Raw genomic sequence first — 16,615 nt, 5'->3', positions numbered from 1 at the left:
CTCTTTTGTCAGTATTTAGCTGTGAAAAACCATCCATAGCCACAATAAGTGTCTCCTTCCCTTTTCAGATCATTTTGCATTAGCTAGTTATACCACAATGACTTTTGTGTATAAATCCTTTCACCTAATATTGCCTGAAAATCTAGTGTTTCATTAAATCTCTGTTGGAATAATTAGACCAATTATTATATTTTGTAAAATAAGCTGCCCATTACAATTATTTATGGAAACATGACACATGCTTCTGTTGCAACTTTCAGAAACATACACAATCTCATTTATTTTCAGTAGCAATATCTGAATGAACATACCTGGTTGAATTTAGTCTCAATGCTCTAAAAACTTCCTTGTGTCTCTTTAAAAATAAAGTCTGATAACTGTTTTGTGAGTTTGCTTCTAATCATATTTACTTCCTTTACCTGATCAAAATTAATCTTCATTTAATCAAGGACAATTATTAACCATATGATTGAGAACTTCATCTTGCAGATCATCACACCAATCAACTCTTACTATGAGGACAAGTACCTATGATTTATAATAACTATAAATTAATCAGTATTTACAATGAATAATTCATTCCTGGTAGAGCCCTTGGATTGGGATTCTTTCATTTCTCTCAGTTCAGTGCTCTGAGAACCACTGGAAAGGGACTTCACATGACCTAGCACACCTTTGTCTCCATGAGGGAGTCAAGGTGGTCGCTCATCAGCAAAAAGGCCTCAGATTGACTTGTTCGCATTTCGATCTCCTGAATATTTATGGAAACTAAAGCCTTTGCAGTGTCTCCTGTGTATGATCGACTGGCCTTCTTTGATTTAATACATGTTTAATTCATTTTTATATATCAAATATAGAGAAATTATATTAAATATCAGCATCATTTAAGGAGTTATAACAGGATATAAAAGAGAGAAAACTCTTCTACCAATATTACAATGTAATAATTAATATTTATAAGTTTTCTTCCTGAGAGACTTCTCCACTGACCATTACTGATACAGCTGACAGGGGTAACTGAGAACATAAATCATGACTGCTGTGTTCAAACCATGACTGCGACGGTTTGAGTTTTTGTCTCCTCTAAAACTCATGTTGAAACTTAATCTTCAATATGGCAGTATTGAGAGGCGGGGCATTTAAGAAGTGATTGGGGCTTGGTGCAGTGACTCACGCCTGTAATCCTAGGACTTTGGGAGGCCAAAGCGGGTGGATCACAAGGTCGGGAGTTCAAGACCAGCCTGGCCAAGATGGTGAAACCCCATCTCTACTAAAAATACAAAGAGAGTGCCCGTCAGCAAGAAGGTTCTCACCAGATGTCATCCCTCAACCTTGGACTTCTCAGCCTCCATTACTGTAAGAAATAAATTCGTTTTCAGTATAAATTTTCCAGTTTAAGGTATGTTATAAACAACAGACAACAAACTAGGACAGTAACCACAAAACAAATTATAAAGTGAGCTCGGAGTACACAAAATCTATAAATGCACCAGGAATAGGTTCTTATACCTCGGAAATAGAAATAAAATCATATGCAAGTGTTTCAAGCTAGAGCACAAAAAGAGCCAGGAGCTATATAGCTATATAGTAATAATTAGTATTCAGAATAACCAAGGGACCTGGATATCAAATTCTGTATACCTGATGATCAGGAGATGATCAGAATAGCCAGTGAGCAGATCAAGAGAGCAGAAGTATAAGCCAGGTTTGAAGGGAATTTAAACACAAAAGGGCACATTACCCCAACATATTGTACTTACCACTAAGTGAACACTCACTTAAATTTCAGTTAAGCAACTTGGTGTGTTAGTCCATTTTCACACCGCTGTAAGAACTGACCAAGAATGGGTAATTTACAACAGAAAGAGGTTTAACTGACTTACAGTTCCCTGTGGCTGGAGAGGCCTCAGGAAACTTACAATCACAGATGAAGGTGATGCCGAGGCAGACACTATCTTCACAAGAGATTGAATGAAGACAGAATGAACGAAGAAGGACTTGCCAAACACTTATGAAACCATCAGATGTTGTGAGAACTCACTCACTATCACAGGAACAGCATGGGGGGAAACTACCCCTATGATCGAGTCACTTCCCACCGGGACCCTCCCATGACACGTGCAGATTATGGGGATTACAATTCAATATGAGTTTTGGGTGAGGACACAGCCAAACCATACCTCTTGGTAACTCCATTAAACTAGAAAGTGGAAACGCCTTCCCCAGCTTTTAGTTTTTGCTGTTTTTACTATGCTACAGTGCTCACACTCTGAACATATTTGAAAATATTTAATGGAATGTATTTCCTAGGTGGTGCAAATAGAAAATAAGTGATAAAATATGAGTTTAAGGGAAAAATGATGGTGATTTTTGACAACGTTTTTTATTAACACATCTAATAATTGTATTTCATGAGAAGATATCCCCAAGAATAATAATGCTAGTGAATAATTTGAAGACTGTACTGTCTCTGTCAACAACAGATTTGATAATATAGGTGTTATATTTCTAAATATCTGCAATAAAATCTAATTACATTTTTATTGTGAATGAGGGATTGACTATTCGGTACATTCTGGAGTTAAAAATATTTCTCTTGGTTAGAAAAAGCAGCAAATTCCAATACATGACTGGAAGCCTAGGCCTAGTTTTGTGTATGGAAAGAGTTAAATCAAAGGTTCAAATGACAATCAGAACGCTCCCATCTTATAATAAAGTGCAGTTGATTAATAGCAGTGAATGACTATGAAGCATGAAGAAGTCAGCTTTAGAGAGGAGAGATACGGAAGTTAACTGAAAGACGGAGCTGGAAATCATGTAAAATCCTTGCATTAAGGCCTAGCAGCAATAAAAAATATCAGGTGTACACAATTACAAAATGGTAGTTGAAGTAAAAAGAAAACCTCAGTCAACATATCAAATACAACTTAAATTTTAATTGCACAATTATCTTATAAAAATAGTATCTCAAACTAAAAAAAGCTGAATCAAAATGTGTCAATACCATCAAATAAAAATATTATAAATTTCTGGATTTTAATTTTTTTAAAAAAGTTAAATAATAGTTGAATATTTAAAAAGAATCAGCAATTCTTTCAATAATCAACTGAAAACTAATTAGAACCATGCAATGTCTCACTTTCTAGTACAGGCCTTTGACAACATTTGCAAAATATCACCACAATGAACTCTCCAGATATATGCAGATAAAAGTGTTGTTACAATGACAGAAAGAAAGAAGATAGAAAGTTAGACAGAAACCATTGTTCTTAAATGGAATATTTAGCAATATTCCCATTGCAACTGAAGTATAAAAAATAAGGTGGGGTGTGGTGGGTCACCCCTGTAATCCTAGAACTTTGGTTGGCTAAAGCAGGAGGATTGACTGAGCAAAGTAGTTCGAGGCCAGCTTGGGAAACATAATGACATTGACACTGTCTCTGCAAAAAAATTAAAAAACTAACTGGGCATAGTGGTGCACACCTGTGGTCCCAGCTGCTCAGGTTGCTGAGGTGGGAGGATGGCTTGAACCTGAGAGGTGAAGGCTGTGGTGAGTTGTGATTGCACCACTGCACTCCGGCCCGGGCAACAGAGCAAGACTCTGTCTCTAATATATATGTATATATAGAATGTCAGAAACAACAAAAATAGAAGTAAAGCTGAAGCAATTATTAAATTGTAGACACATGTTTCTTCAAAAACAAAAATATTACTTTTGAAAAGTTACCTCTAACATAACATTTTGAATACAATAATATAAGTTGTTATCATAAGTGATTTTTTTCTGTGACAAATTTTAGTTTCAGGCATTGGTATTAACTCCTACTCTGCAATACGAGGTTATATGCAGTGCTGCTCAGCTTACCTAAAACTACAAATACTGACTGTTTATTAGAAAACAGATTTCATTTGCCTACTTTCTGCAACTACAATGTTTAGAATTTTCTCATCTTTAATCTCTATTTTAAAAGTCAGCACTCAAAACCAGTGTTTTCGCCATAGTTTTTCTATTCCTGAGTTTTTGCTTTAGTTCATCTCTTGATTTGGCTAAGTTTATTTTTACTTTTTGCATGCTGATAAGTTTTATTTTATTTTAAGTTCCAGGGCACGTGTGTGGGATGTGGAGGTTTATTACATAGATAAAAGTATGCCATGGTAGTTTGCTGCACCTATCAACCCATCACCTAAATATTAAACCCAGCATTCATTAATTATTTTCTGTGATGTTCTCCCCCAGCCCACCCCTCCCACCACAGGCCCCAGTTTGTTTTGCTTCCCTCCCTGTGTCCATGCATTCTTATTGTTCAGCTCCCACTTATGAATACGAACATGTGGTGTCTGGCTTTCTGTTCCTGCATTAGTTTGCTGAGGATAATAGCGAAATGAGGATAACAGTTAAGATGATTATCAAAAAAAAGAGGGTATTTTTGTTGTTGTTATCAAGACAAGCTTAAATATGTATTATTTCTTGGAGTATTAAAAGTCTAAATATCTGTTGTCAATCCTTCCACTTGAAAGAAAGTTTTTGGTCATATTCTCTTTTATCTATAACTTTGTATATACTTTTAAATAATCTTCTTTCATAAAATCTTATTAAGGGAAAATCTAGGCCAGCCTAAGTTTTTCTCGGTTTTATTTTACTTTAGTAGTTATTTTTCTGCTTGGATTTCTATATTGTTTATTCCTTACTATATTTCAGCAAATTCATCTCTATATATTTAGACGTCAATCATTTTGTATCTTTTCTGTCCTCATAGAGTGGATATTCTTTTGATCCATAGTTTTAAATATTTCTTTCAGGAAATATGAGGTAAGCTTTCTTCTGTGGTATTATTGAATACATTTAGCGTTGTTCTATTCCTCTAAACATAATTTTTATGAAAATCAAGTCTTTTAAATCTATCTTTCATATTTATCATATTTCATCATGTACTTTTCTGTTTTGTTTATGTATACTTTAAGGTATTTCTCCATCTGCCTGAATGTTTCTTGATTCAACATTTTAAAAATTGTTTCTAACATTTTGCTCCAAAAAATTCCAGTGATACACAAAGTAGAGAGGCTAGTATAATGACCCAGCCTATGTTTGAAATTTACTGATTATAGATTTGTGACATATTTTCCATTTATACAGTCAAGAACCCCACTTGGAGTATTTAGAATTAAATATATAAGTCCAGGCCAGCTTCATGAGGATATGGCCTTGCAGTCACAAGTCTTAGGTCTTTATGCTTTGAAGGACCTCACACTTGGTTGAATGCTCTGATATCACTGTCTTGAAATTTGTAATAGTTTTCAAGGGACAAACTCTGGAGCCAGTCTTGATCCCCATTCACTTTGGTCTGAGATTCCTTGACCCTTTTAGAGCATACAAGTAACCCCAAAGTTAAAGTTAGTCCTGTAACGTATACTGATAATTGTATTAACAGGGAATTAGCAAAGGAGTTATAAGATTTGCATGTTTCATATCTTTACACACACTATCTTTAATTTTCACTTGCATCCTGTAAGGAAATATAACATTAAATATATCTGAAAATTTGGAAGGGGAGGGAAGATAATACAGTTTAAATTACATTAAATTAGGGTCAGAGACTCTGGGTTACATTGGCTTTGTCATTTATCCATGAATCTCAGCAATCATTTCCCCCTGTTTGATATTCTCTATTGAAAAGAGGGCAGCATAATTTCTATACATAAAATTATTAGAAGACATTGTATAAAGTATCTTGAAAGATGCCTCACATGTGATTGATGTATGACTTTTCTTATCTCATTTTCTTATGTTTCATAATAGGAAATGTTCTTTGGCTTGAGTATTCTGGATAATGAAAAGAGTAGAACTCTTTAGTAGGGTTGATCATAAAACAGATTTTGGGATGCTGCGAACTACGTGCTGTGTTAGCAATAGCAAATACTTGGAAATGGAGACAAATGGAAGGTGTGTAAGAGAGAAATGGTCCTAGTTATTTACCTGAACTTTCCATCTCCTCCTACTCTCTAACCAAACACTGAAATGAGAAGCCAGAATAAGAAACAATTTTAGGAAGTACAGTAGGAAGATTGAAGTATATGATTACAAGGAAAATTTTTTGGTTACAGGAAAAAAATTTAATTTAGTTAACTTAAGCAGAAAAAGGAATCATTATTGGAAAGACATTTGGGGACTTATAAAATTCCTTTGGAAGCCAACAAGTTAGTCTGAGAAAACAGGCAGAAATAAAGAAAGGCTTGCCAATGAGTAAGCCAAAGCCACATTTAAGAAGAATTTGCTGAGGATGCCGTTTCTAGCAAATGTTGTCAATGCTAATGTTGGCTCTCCTGTCAAGAAGCATTCAAAACCACAACCATGAACTTTGTCAGAGTCATTACCAAAAATAATTGTCTTTTAATAAAATAGACAAAAAAAGTTCATATCTGTTAATCTACTTGTGTGTAAGGCTGTATATATTTATGAAGAAATATATGATAGAGCATGTATCAAAATATAAACAGATTTTATCTCAAAGTGATAGAATTTAAACTTTCTTCACTATGTTTATCTGTACATAAGAAGGTAATATTAGAGCATTAATCAAATTCACTATCTTGTAAAAAAATAATTTCTGGCTTTAAAATTAGCCATTTATTACAAGGACTGAACATATTATAAACATACGATTATATTTTGACATAGATAATTATAACATTCTATTACATAATTCTCTAGATAGTGGCAGTCAACAAACAGAGTATAAGCTTACTGCTAGAATTACTTATAAATCAAAAACAAAGACAGAATTGGCCTTTCCCACTGTTCCCTATAAGAAAATTACATTATTCTACAGGGAGTTATAAAGCAAATTGAGGACTCCAAAGGTAGGTAAAAGTTTTTTCTTTGTAATTTTTAGAGATAGGATCTTGGTCTGTTTCCCAGCCTGGAATGTAGTGGCACAGCGAGCTCATGGTAGTCTTGAACTCCTGGGCTCAAGTGATCTTTTAGGCTCAAACTCCCATGCAGCTGGTACTACAAACCCATGACATCACACTCGGCTAATTTCTAAAACATTTTGTAGAGACAAAGTCTTGCTATGTTGTCCAGGCTGGTCTGGAACTCTTGGGCACCAGCAATCTTCCCACCTTCTAAAGCTCTGGTATCTTAAGTATGAACCACTGCACCTTGCCAGGTGAAACTTTTAAGAGGATATTTTAATTTAGTTTTGTTGAGCCGACCCCAAAACATCTCTTCTGATTATTATCACCTATAATGCATTTAGCGCGTGCCTATTTTATGATGGACTATGGAAAGCTGACAAATGGAAGCAACAAACAGGAAGATTTAAACATTACCAGGTGTCAGTTATTCTCGAAGAAATTCACTATTAAAAAAATATGGACTGAACATTGCAATACTCCCATTGAAGAAAAGGTTTGAGAGCAGATTATGACCACATGGGTCCAGTGGGGAGTGAAAGAGCTTTAGAAATAAGCTTAAGGATTTATTTGACCCATATGAATGTAAAGGCCAATCCCAAAGTATAACTAGTGCCCACTGCTTTGAATAGCTTAGGGCAGATTCCTGCAAGATTTAGAGTCATAAGTTTATTCAAAGTCATAAGCTTTATGGGATACTCCGCATTACCTCTCTGACATTAAACACTGATGGCCAAAGTCCAGAAGAAACATGGGTCATATCTAATAACCTCACTAGTAAAGAATGAGTGTATCTGATATGGGGTCATGAGTCATGTGCCATTTCTCAGGCACTTTGAAAATGATAATTTTATTGTTAATTCAGAATTCACAGAAACTTCTGCCACAGTATGAATTTCAGGCCTCTAAAGTAAAGAAGTTTGACACTATCCCAGCCATCTCCAAACGAAAACACCCCAGAGGACCTGGGAGTTTAATTAAATGCTGCTGAATATGCTGTAGAAACTACACTGAAACCAAGATGCAGAATTGCCATCATGTGCCTCTGATGGCACTAGGAATGCAGTTATTGATTTTCCTTCTTGTTTTATGATGTTTGGTCGGGAGTCTAGGCTACTATTGATCACCACTTTCAGCTGGGTGAGGGAAGTCAGGCATTGAGAAATCTTTACTCAGTATGCAGCTAACCGGAGGGGCAAGCTGCAAGAAAATTCTGGTTAGTTACTTTGGTTAGACAATGTAAAAGGAAAAACAAACAAACAAACAAACCACAAAACAAAAACAAAAAACAATGGCATGATGTCAAACCGATATTCAAAGGAGAGAAGAAGGTGTATTCTTTGTGATGGTCCATAGATTATACCTTGGTAATCAATCAATTCAACATCTCAGCAGCTCAAAGCAACACTTATTACCAGCTCATAATACATGTCCATTGTGCCACCTGCTGATTTTGCTCTGCTCTATCATTCTCCCGTCATTCAGGCTGAGGAAATGGCCCCGTGCAGTATACTGTCCACCTTCACTTTAGTGGGAAAGAGAGCGCCAGACATAGAAGGATTTTACACCACCTTAGTTCACATCTCATTGGCCAAATAAAGTAACAAAGCTGTAACTAATGTCAAAGGGTCATGATAAGTATAATTCTGCCATATGTCTAAAAGGAGAATTGGAATACTTGAAAAAGTCTTTATCATTATCATTTCTATTACAATTGTAATTTCAATTACAATGCTGCAGACTTTCAAGTAAAAGAAAGATCTGAACATCTACTCTCTTATATTACTTGTACGCAAAATTACAGAGAAGATTGAGACAGGCTAGTTTGCTGTCTATAGAAAATTTGATTTCCCACATATGAATTCCAAGAGTAATGTTCTCTTTGTAGTCATTTATTCCGTCCTGTTCAGAGAAGATGTGCCCAAGAGTATGGATAGTTGCTCAGTGAGAAAGTATATGTTTTATCTCTTAATCTCCAGGAATCAAGAAAGGATTGAACAATGAGTTACTTTCATAAAAATGGATGTGATTTTCTGCTAAGTTAGGGAGAATGCTCATTTAACCACATTGTACATAGAAGCTACTGCTCTGAAGAAATATATATTAGGTTTTAAAAAAGTCTTGTTTATCTTAAGCATAGTGAGGAGAAGACAGGAGGTATGACAGAGAGCTTAGTGAGAATATTACTGCTCTAAAAGTTATAACATAAATTATAGCAAAAAAAACACTTCAATGGTGTTTAAGGAGGAGGCATAGTAAATCATAACATTTAACATTTTCCAAAAAGAATTGACATTGATATATCAGAAATTCAAAGAGAAAATAACTTCCTTTTCAACCAAAATATATTAACAGTTGACATAACAAAAATGTACAGATATCAAATGATCCATTCAATGAGTTTTTGTCATTGTTTACACCTATATAACCATTATACCAAACAAAATATAGAATATTTCCTTCCTCCTGGAGTGTTTCCTCACACCTCTTTCTAGTAAATATCCTCCTCAGTACCAAAAGGAATAACTTACTGACTTCTATTACCACTGATTAGTATGTTTTCATATTTTTACATCTCATCTGTGTATATTATTTTTCTTTGACTTCTTGAGTCAATAACATTGATTCATGTTGTTGAATGTATCAGTAGTTTGTTATTTTTATCCCTGAATAGATTTCCATTTTACCATTATGTCACAGGTGTATATAGGTTCACTTGTAGCTGGACATTCGGGTTGTCTCCATTTTGGAGACACTGTGAATTAGCTGCAATGGTCATTCTCATACAAAACATTTTGTGGACTTATCTTTTAACTTATCATGGAAATATACTTAGAATGAAATTGCTAATCATCATACAACTGCATATTTAACTTTATAAGAATACTTTTTTTATTTCTTACCTTCAAAAATAGGCTCACAAACTCAGCATCAATGTACGCATTTTGTTTTCCTAAAGAGTTTGCTAAAAGAAAATGAGCAGTCCTAGCTACTCAGGAAACTGAGGCAGAAAAATTATTTAAACCTGGGAGGTGGAGGTTACAGTGAGCCGAGATCATGCCACTGCACTCCAGCCTGGGCGACAAAATGAGACTTCATCTCAGAAAAAAAAAAAAAAAAAAATAAAAGGTTTATACTATCTGAAGATAAATCAGAGTACAGAAAACCAAACAGGCAATGTTCTCACTCATAAGTGGGAGCTGAACAATGAGAACACATGGACACAGGCAGGGGAACAAGACACACCATGACCTGTTGTGGGTGTGGTGGGCAAGGGGAGGGAGAGCATTAGGACAAATACCTAATGCATGCAGGGCTTAAAACCTAGATGACAGGTTGGTAGGTGCAGCAAACCACTGTGGCACATGTATACCAATGCAATAAACCTGCATGTTCTGCACATGTATCCCAGAACCTAAAGTAAAATTTAAAAAAAAAGAGAAATGAATATTAAAAGGAACTCATCCCCTCCAAAAGGTTATTGAGTTACTACCTTAATAATGAACTGGAAGGAGACTAGAGGAACATGCCATATAGCCCATTTCTTGGGACAATAGATGAGACTCATCTGGTCTGCAAAGGGGAAGCCACTTAATGGGATTTGTCTTTAGCGGAGGTTATTAGGGCTGGAGACAGAAGAGTTTGTGCTTTTCAGGGGTGGATCTCATGGGAAGAAACACAGTGAGATCCAAAAGTCAGCTACACAAAATCAAACCAATGCCTGATGACTGTTGCAAACTTGCTCAACCAGTGGCCCAGGGTGGCTTGAAATATGGTCCAACACAAATTCGTAAACTTTCTTAAAACATTATGAGGTTTTTTCGGCAATTTTTAAAAGCTCATCAGTTATTGTTAGTGTTAATGTATTTGATATGTGGTCCAAGACAATTCTTCTTCCAGTGTGGCCCAGAGAAGCCAAAAGATAGGATATCCTTGGTCATAGATTTTGTCAGCCTAGTGAATTACAGCTGTCATCTAAGGTGATTACTAGTTTTATTTTTTTTCTTCTCTTTAGTGAAGGAATACACTGTCAGCAGCTTCAAGCTGGCACAGTTCCCCTAAGTCATTCAGCAGAAATGACTGTCACTTGTGTACTGAAATTTTCAGATCACTATCTCTGTTGTCTTATCTGGGGCTTCTGTCTTTCAGTGGCTTGGAGGTTTTTATCTTTATAACCTTCAACATAGAAAAAGAGGTTGTGGACATTAGGAGAAACAGTGGTGGTTGGAAAAAGAAAGTTCCCATGACTTGTACTTAACTGGGACTCCACTGTGGCACTATAGGTAAAATGTAACTCCATTATACAGAGCTTTCATATTTGGTTGGCATTTCTGGGTCCTGGAAGTAAATGCACTAGCCTTTGAATAACTCTCATAATGTAGCTTTTCTTAAACATTGAGTCTCCCCAGTTACAACGTAGAGGTGTGTTTTTTGCTTTATGGAATATAGCCACTTCTGATTTCTTTCTTTTCGATTGTATAGAGGGACTCAAAAGGTATGTGTCAGCTGAAACATAAACATTTTTTATAGCCAATTGCAAGGCTTTTGTTTAAAAAATCTAATTACCAACTAGTTTCTCAATGTCAATTTGATAATACAGTATAGGCTACTTTTAAACTTAGAATACTAAATTGATCTAGTTTACAACCATTTTTGTTTTTGGAGGAAGATTCCATTTAAACTAAAAAGTTTTGATCTATGTAATACAAAATTCCTGATGTTGTAAAAATAATTCTAAAGCAAGTTAAGGCAACATTTCTTAGCTATATCTGAGAAATTAGGTATATTCATGCCACGAATTGGCTTTTGTCGAAAGAATGAAATTCAATGAAGCATAATTATTCACTTAGAAGGTAAGGATATTTAACACTAACGAGATCATTTAACAAGAAGCCACTCTAGCAGTTTAATCTGGCATATATGAATGGAGCTGAATGAAAACCAAAAATATCTACTATACATAGAAGACTGCAGTAATGGTTGGATTTTTATAATCATAAATAATTTTAATCTTCCTGAAATGAATTGACTCTTATCACATCACAAATGGCCTTCATGCTGAAAGTTTAATGGTTGTATCTCATTATATTATTCAACTTCTTAGCAGCCAAATTTGATTCAGTAGACCACTTCCTCCTAAAATCACATTTCTCCATTGATCTCTTTGACCTCACACTCTTGTCTTTTTCAGATTACTTTATTGTGTACCAAGTCTTGGTCCAAGTTCCTCTAGAAACAGAACCTGAAGCAAATATTATTTGCTAACGTTTTATTAGGAAATGAATTCCAAGAAAGTTAGAATAAAGGAAACTATTATTTAATAATAAACAAGGAAAAAGAGAAAAGCGAATACAAGATTAGATTCTAAGTTAAACACAGTTTCCCAAGCAATACTTTCTATTCCATTCCCTCTACCCCTGGCAAAATCGCACAACACAGAAGAATTTTATCTGAGCTCAGTACGTTGTGAAGAAAAAGAAAAAAAAGGAGAGATAAAAATTTATCTATCACTTTATCCAGTAACCTGCCTTTTATTGCTTAAAGTGTATCCTAAGGGAAATTATCCTCCCCCTGCACTTCCGGAATGTGTTAGCCAGCCTTTATGGGCAGTTGTTGGAGAACATAGAGCTTCTATGGTTACAGTCAAGTCTGAATGGACACTGGAGTTTCTGCGGTCCCAAGCTTATCAAGTACAGCAGAAGTCATGCTGAATCCAGCACTTGACTATAAGAAAGGCCAAAACACTCTGAAGTAATATTATGTTAAATCAAATTAATTTTCCTCAGTAAAATAGGTTCTTCAATTAGAGTAACTCTGGTCTTATTTCAGCTACAGATATAATTATTGAATTTTAATTATTATATTAGGACTCCAATTTATTACTAGAACATAAATACCTATTTAAGTATGTGTTTACTTATGTGTGTTAAAGAATTGATGGGAGAAATCGCTACATACCAAATAACTTTCAATAAATCCAAAAGTATACATGTTCCAAGAAAGAGAATTTTATGAAATAGACCTCTAGCATTGAAATGGGTTATGAAAGCTTAACTTTATTTTCCCTTTATTGTGATATCAGTGACAAAAATTGTATATATTCAAGGTATACAATATAATGTTTTTTATAGGTATACATTGTGAAATGATTACCACAAACAAGCTTATTAATAAATCCGTCATCTCACACAGGTACCTTAAGCAAAATGCTTAATATTTACTCTTAAATTTCTAGTATACAATACATTATTATTAAGTATAGGTACCATACTGGACATTAGGTCTCTGGAATACTTGATCTTATAACTGCACCCATAACCCCTGGTAACCACCCTTCTACTTTTTGTTACTATGAATTTTTTGGTAACCACTCTTCTACTTTTTGTTACTATGAATTCAACATTTCTAGATTCCATGTACAAATAAGATCATTTGGTAAGTGTCTTTCTGTTCCTGACATGTTTCACCTAGCATAATATACTCCATGTTCATCCATGTTGTTGTTATGGCAGGATTTTTTTTTTCTTTTATTAAGGTCGAATTATATTTCAATGTTTATATACACCACAATTTCTTTATGCATTCATCATCAATGGCCACTTAGATTGTTTCCATATCCTCACTATTGTGAATAATGATGCAATGAACATTGGAGTGCAAATTTCACTTCGTGATAGTGATTTTATATTCATTGGATGTATACCCAGAAGTGGATTGCTGGGTCATACAATAGTTTTATTTTTAGTTCTTAAGGAAATCCCATACTGTATTTCATAATGACTATAGTCATTTACATTTCCACTCACAAAGTGTAAGGGTCTCTTTTTCTCCACAGCCTTGCCAACACTTCTCATCGTTTGATTTTTGATAATAGACAATCCAACAGGTGTGAGGTGATATTTCATTATGGTTTCTATTTGCATTTCCCTGATCATTAGTGAAATTCAGTGCCTTTTTACATATCCGTTGGCCATGTCTTCTTTGAAAAAGTCTGTTCAGGTCATCTGCTCATTCTTTGAGCAGGTTATTTGTATTTCTATTATTAACTTACAGAAATTCCTTATATATTTTGGACATTCACCCCTTATTATATATAGTTTGCAAATATTTTCTCCCATTGTGAGGGTTCCTTTTATTTTATTGATTGTTTTCTTTGCTGTGCAGAAACTTTTTAGTTTTATATAGTCTGATGTGTTTTATTTTTGCTTTTGTTGCCTGTGAATTTGCTCTTAGACCTGAAAAATCATTGCAAAGACCAATGTCATGGAACTTTCCCCCTATGTTTCTATGTTTTCTAGTTTTATGGTTTTCAGTCTTAGATAAAAAATTTTAACCCATGTTGAATTGATGTTTGTGCATGGTGTAGAATAAGGATTCAATGTAGATAACCTGTTTTCCCAAGACCATTTATTGACCAGGCTATCCTTTCCTAAATGTATATTCTTGGCACTTTTGTCAAAGATTAGTTGATTTTATACACATGGACTTATTTCTGGGTTTTCAGCTCTTTCTGTTGGTCTCTGTGTCTGTTTTAATGGCAGTATCATTCTGTTTTGAGTACTATGGTTTTGTCATAGAATTTGAAATTAGAAAGTTTGTTGACTCCAGCTTTGTTCTTCTTGCTCAAAAGTGCCTTAGCTATTCACATCCTTCTGTGGCTCCGCAGTAATTCCGTGATTTGTTTTCTGTTTCTGTGAAAAATGCCATTGAAATTTGGATAAGGATTGCACTGACTCTGCAGATTACTTTGCATAGCATGGACATCTGAATGAAATTGATTCTCTTGACCCATCATTTTTTCTGTCTTCTTCAATTTCTTTCATCTATGTTACATAGTTTCCAGTAAACAGATATTTTACCTCTTTGTTTAAACTTATTCTTAAGTGCTTTATTCCTTTTGATGCTATTATAAATGGGATTTTTTCTTCATTTTTCTCATTTAGTTTATTTTTAGAGTATAGAAGCATGAGTGATTTTTGCACATTGATTTTGTATGTTGTGACCTTACTGAATATGTTTATTAGTTCTAACAGGCTGTTTTTTGTTGTTGTTTTTTTTTTTTTTTTTTTTTTTTTTTTGCAGAGTCTTTAGGGTTTAGCAGTTTTCACAATACAAGATTTTGCCATCTGCAAATAGAGACAGTTTTACTTTTCTTCCCTTTCTTATTTGAATACCTTTCCTTTCTTTCTCTTGCTTAATTATTCTGGCTAGGGCTTCTATTACAATGTTGAATAGAAGTGGCAAGATTGAGCATCCTAGTCTTGTTCCTCACCTTGGAGTAAAAGCTTTCAACTTTTCACAATTGATTATGATGTAAGCTGTGTGTTTGTGGCCCGTGGCTTTTATTTGAAGGTTTAATATTAAGCAGGGGAGATTGCAGTTTTTCATAAGAATGATGTACCTTCCACTATACATATAAAAATCATTGTATAACAAGGAAACATATCTTTGATTTCTCTAGAACCTTGAGAAGACACATCTTAGTGCACTGCATACGATAAATATTTAAGTGTCACTAATATTGGTATAGTAGCTCATAAATTTTTTCTTTGTTCTCTAATTCATTTTAAATATTGAAAAAGATTTGCATGCATTTAAAATATGTTCAATCTACATTTACTTATATTAACAAGAGTTTAGCTCAATTATATATGTAATTTTAGTTCAGAAATTACTATGAATATAATTGTAGATTTCAAATAAATTAAACTTTCAAAGTTACATTTTATTTTTTCAAAAAATATCAAAATGATAAATATCTGAGGATGTCTTGTCCTCTGAATATTCAGAGGACTGCTAGTGCATTTATGCAGTCTGTTGAGATAATAAATATTAAACAATAGGCAAGTAAATAATGAATTTGGTAACTTTATGTAAACATTGTGATTTTTTGGCTTAGCCTCAAATTTTAGGTGTTCTCTTCAAATCTTGATTATTTCCTATTCTCTAACAACATTTAATTTGTTGTTTTCTTATTTAATGCTGGCACACATCTCCTTAGCCAGGAAGACCAAGGCTTATACATAGCCTTCATTTTGTTCAGCAAATGGAAAGCAATTTTATTATTACTGCCAATGATAGACTACCAAAAAAGGGAAATTTGCATAAGAAGGCTTTTATCCTTTTCTTAAGTCAAGGGTCTTTGCAAAGGGACTTTGGAGCCTTATAAAAATAAGAGCACACAAAATGTTATTCAGATTTCCTATAATTGGTCTTAAAATTTTATAACTGTTCTAATTGAAAAGAAAATCGAGGAGGGAAAAATAATCTGTCCATGTAAGTATTGTAATAAAGGTAGCTGTTTTTGAAGGTAAGGAGAAAGTATAATGCACAGTAACTTTAGGTTACCCTAGCAATAGCTTATGAAGCCCTTGACCCTAAGTGTTTCGTTGGCTATTTCTATAAACCACTTTCCACCCCAGCATCATGTTGTTCTCTACATCATGAAACTCTGAGTCTATGCTCTATTTTACTACATGAGAAATTATTCAAATAAGATAATAAGCAGAAATTTGTACTCACCACACAGAATGGTGTGACTTTATTTAGTGGGTGATGCATCTGAATGTCATGCTCTATTTCAGTAGAGTATTCCATGGAAGAGAACATTTCCACCCCAGCATCATGTTGTTCTCTACATCATGAAACTCTGAGTCTATGCTCTATTTTACTACATGAGAAATTATTCAAATAAGATAATAAG

This window comes from Colobus angolensis, unplaced genomic scaffold (assembly GCF_000951035.1).
Source record: "Colobus angolensis palliatus isolate OR3802 unplaced genomic scaffold, Cang.pa_1.0 Scaffold5, whole genome shotgun sequence".
Lineage (NCBI taxonomy): Eukaryota > Metazoa > Chordata > Mammalia > Primates > Cercopithecidae > Colobus > Colobus angolensis.
Note: the sequence above shows the minus strand (reverse complement) of the source record.